The 4,548-nt window shown below is 42.4% G+C and overlaps 1 long non-coding RNA gene across 1 annotated transcript; it reads left to right on the top strand.

Moving 5' to 3' along the window:
* Positions 1-1,122: 1,122 nt before the first annotated feature.
* Positions 1,123-2,011, top strand: LOC119311378. The gene is made up of 2 exons (XR_005151038.1): positions 1,123-1,544; positions 1,696-2,011. It is a non-coding gene; the product is annotated as an uncharacterized LOC119311378 (long non-coding RNA).
* The last annotated feature ends 2,537 nt before the right edge of the window (positions 2,012-4,548 follow it).

Raw genomic sequence — 4,548 nt, 5'->3', positions numbered from 1 at the left:
TCTTATTTTCACTTCTTTCCACCGCATGTTCACGTTCCAAGGTACATTAAATTGATGCATGCAAGGATGAAAAGAAACCAACAAATGCATGTGACTATTCCTACTCATTTACTCCCTCCGTCCAGGTTTATTGGGTCTGAGAGCCAAAACACGGAGACCAAGTCATACACTCTTCTAGGCACAATTAACATCATGCACAGTAATTTAGAGGCATTGGTTGCAGTGATTTAAGTGGCTGCATGCGTGCGCTTGCTTGTAATTGACTGCATACTCGCCGGGCCTAATTAAGTGCAGAGATTTAAGTGGTTGCATGCATTTCATTGGAATCAATACAGTGAACAACTCAAGAACGAATGGGAAAAACTTAGTGCTTTAATTGTCCGTGCCTTACAAATAGGGACTCCGCTAGTTGGCTCATGGGCCCAATAAACCCGGCCGAAGGGAGTAGTGGTTATCCATGCATGTATTGTAATTAATGTAGATTAAAGTTGGTTATTTTTGTAAACTATGAGATACATTTCTCCACTCATTATCTGCCTTGGTTGATGAGATTTCAAATTTAAGCTCTATAATTAAACCGGAAAGGAGGGAGTACATGCATTAGCTGTGTCTAAATTAATGACAACACATCGAGATACTAATACATATCCTATTTTATAATTAATCCCTCCGTCTGGGTTTATTGGGCCCTAGAGCCAAAATACGAAGACCAAGTCATACACTCTTCTAGGCACAATTAACCGCATGCGTAGTAATTTAGAGGCATTGGTTGCAGTGATTTAAGTGACTGCATGCGTGCGCTTGCATGTAATTGGCTGCATACTCGCCAGGCCTAATTAAGTGCAGCGATTTAAGTGGTTGCATGCGTTTCATTGGAATCAACAAAGTGAAAAACTCAAGAATTAAGGGCAGAAACTTAGTGCTTTAAATGTCCGGGCCTTACCAATAGGGACTCCGCTAGTTGGCTCATGGGTCCAATCAAGCTGGACGGAGGGAGTAGAACCTACTAAATGAATCAAATGCAGCCAATAAATTTTCTAGCAAGATATCACCCATGCATAACTTAAGCATGAAGATAAGTGGCATTTCCCATAGCACACTGCCTATATAAATAGAGAGCCTAGGTTATACACAATCACACATCGATCAAAAACATACATATACCGAGTCACCTGCCTTCATAAGTATTGGTCTGCATCTTTCAAAGTTGATTGATATGGCTAGTGCTAGAGCGGTTGCCATGTTCTACCTCGTAGTTTTTGTGACGGTCTCTTTTTTCCCAAACCATACATGGGCAAGTAAGTCTCAAGCTGCCATTGAAAAAGATGAGGTGATGGAACACTGTAAGTTCAATATTAGAAAAGGTGCGCACTGGCCATTCGAACCAAGCCGCGCATGCTGCCAAGTAGTGACGCATTCAGCGAACCTCCTGGCAATTTGCAATGCATTTACCGCCGCAGATTTGGCTCAGATCAGTCTACAGAGGTGGGCTGCCGTCACTCGTTCGTGCGGCAACGCGTTGCATGAAGGAGACAACTGTGCAGGTTTGTTTTGTTGTTGATATTAACGTATAATTGATGTGTTTATGTGTGTTTTGTTTGAGAAAAATTGTTTATATTGTCACATATCTTTGCTTACTTACTATCTCCATGTATGGAAATTAGTTAATTAAGAGATTTTTAATATCATTTGCAGGTTACATTGTTCACTTTTGAGTTGGGCACTCCGTGCAAGGTTGATCTGGTCGATGGACAAATAGAAAAAAAGTTTTTCATGGCATCCGCATATTGTGTTCTATTTTTCCGATGCAACTAATAAAATCGAACCATTTTCCCCTTCTATTAGATCTTGGAAATCTAGTTACTTGCCAAAGTTAATTCATATATACTAGTAATATAAAAAGAGCAAGTTGCGGAGATTCAATACATCTGACCCATTCAAAGACTACAGGCCACAATGAGGTTTGTACATTTGTCGCAGTCGATATGGAATGCAAATCGATCTTTTTCCATGTCTTTGCGTGGAATGAAAAGCTCGTATCATACGATATGGAAAACCAGAGATCTTGTGTCATCTTCAGTTCTGAGAGGGATTTTAATCTTCGATGCAATCCTTGTATCCCCAGTTACACGGAATGGTTGTCAGATGGTTTGCTAAAAGCAGCACCGTGATTGCCTACTAAGTTTGCACGCCACTGGTTGGTACCTTCATATCTGGGCACCACTAACTTTTACGTTGTTCTTGTCCAACTAAATCCAGTTCTGAAGAACCTTCCTTTATTTGTTGTCCATGATTGCAACTTGCAGATTGTTTTGTCCACCATCTGTCATTAAAATATTGTAATCAATCTTCTAGTTCTTTTATTTTCATATTGCTAAACAGTAAAATGCAGCCACCTAGGCCCTTCCACAGCGATTTGGCATTGTAAACCGTTGGATTAGCTCATTGAACGTTGTGGATCGCCCCGTCGTTTCACTGCGCGTGCCCCGCAGCCTTTTTACCTCTCCGCCACAAACGTCTCGGCTGGCCCAACACTAAACGGGCTGCTGCTCCGAAGAACGACCTGGAGGCCCTCTAATTCAGTGATGCGTTGTAGCCTTCGATCGTGAATAGACGGTCGAGATCTCCGCATGGGGCAGGGGAGCACACAAGGGTCGCATGCCTCTCCAGGTGATGGATGGCAGCGGCGGCGGCGGCGGCCTCCTCACAGTGCCGCAGACCCTCCCTAAAACCTATGCCTGACTGTCGTACGCCATCCCTGAGCAGCAGACCACAACATCCTCTATGTCATCTGATCCTCCATCACTGTTCGCACAACATTGACCCTCCCAGCGGCAGGAAGCAGAGGCTCATGGTTTTGCGGTAGCTTCCTTTGATGCTAGGGTGCTCGCTGATGGGGAAGAAAAAGAAGCAGTGAAGAAGAGACGGTGTGTAGATGCCGCTGGAAACCTTCTGGCTATTAGCACCTCCATCTATGACTCGGATCCAATTCTTGCAACCGACCAAAGGGATCTTTGGCAACGGCGATATATTTCTAGCGGGAAGGAGAGACATCCATTCTCCCCTTTTCCTTCTACTTCCTCTGAACTTGAGTCAACATGAAGACTGTCACTACACCGCGAGGATGGTACAAATTACAATCTTCTCTTGATCGGGTGAATGTATTTTGTTGACTGATTCTCACGGGTCATTATGGGATATACATCATTCGCATCTGCCCGTGTATCATGTATTGCTGCTTGACCTGAGCATATTACTAGCTGTTTTTTCTTAATTCTGAATTTCTGATTCTATTTGGATTAGTTGCAACGAGTCATATTCAAAGACATCATCCCATTCATTAGAACTAAAGCATATACCCTTGGTTCAGAACAATGGTACCGGTAAAGCACGTGCTGATGGTAGAAATATTGGCAATGTGAAATGTGTATGTAGTGTTAGTGTTAGCTCAACTGAACGTCAACCTAATTAAGACCTTGAATTTTCACATATGTCCTATCAGGAGGAAGGTTTGCATTTCTATATATTCATCCCATTGGTGTTCAAACACAATTACACAAAAAAGCAATGGTATTTTAGTGCTTCAGAACTGGAGGCTATCTATTTATCGGTGATATATTTGTGTTAGAACTGAACTTGAAGTCGCATATTCAAGCAGAGTGTGGCTTAATTAAATAATATTTCTTCTATAAAAAATCAGACAATCATTCTCTATGGCTGTGGACATAAGGCACTGTAACATGAACCATTCAAAATATATAAATCATTTGAAATTCCCAAATATCATTCACATATTTCTATTATAATTTTTAGAATGGACAGGCACGGCAACGCGCGCCTTCACGGTCTAGTATTGTAATGTTTATTCAATGGTTATGGACTTCTGGTAGATCTTTTGACATGAAACCTGTAAAGCTAAATTAAAAAAGAAGTTAATTCTAGTTTCGAGCACCCGTTCGTCACAAATTGACACATTTGCACATATTTTAGAATTCGACCATTTTACACTACATTTTGGGTCTACAATTCCGGTTTGCACCACTTGCTTTATTTTCTTTTTTGTTGTTTGTCGTGGATGTGGTCCGATGGTGTGGCAACTTGGCACAAGTTTCCTTGCTGTTTCTATACTACTATAAAAACAACAAATATAAATTCCCATAAAAGCCACACCCATAAAGTGTACACGGGATAACCTGAATCATCCGATCGGATCCATGTAATGAGATATAATAGTTCATATTAATTTGATGGTGTGCCTTCGGATCGAACGGCACACCATCAATGTTCTGCCGCAGATGTGTGTGGCCTGCAGTCTCCTTCCCCACGGTTTGTGGATCTCCCTCCCCACGATCTGCTTAATTATGGAAAAACAATCAAAGATTTCTTTGTTTCTCTCCAACTCTTTCTCTGAAGAAAAACTGAAAAAGAGGACTGCTATCTCCCCCACCTCACCCACGGACGCCTTCCCCGCCGCCGATCGGTTCTCCGCCGCCCCCATGTGACCATTACCTCCCTCCTCTCCCTTGCCCCGCTCCGCCTCACCCGCCG

This window comes from Triticum dicoccoides, chromosome 1B (assembly GCF_002162155.2).
Source record: "Triticum dicoccoides isolate Atlit2015 ecotype Zavitan chromosome 1B, WEW_v2.0, whole genome shotgun sequence".
In the NCBI taxonomy this organism is placed as follows: Eukaryota; Viridiplantae; Streptophyta; class Magnoliopsida; order Poales; family Poaceae; genus Triticum; species Triticum dicoccoides.
This window is presented reverse-complemented; position numbering and strand designations above follow the sequence as displayed.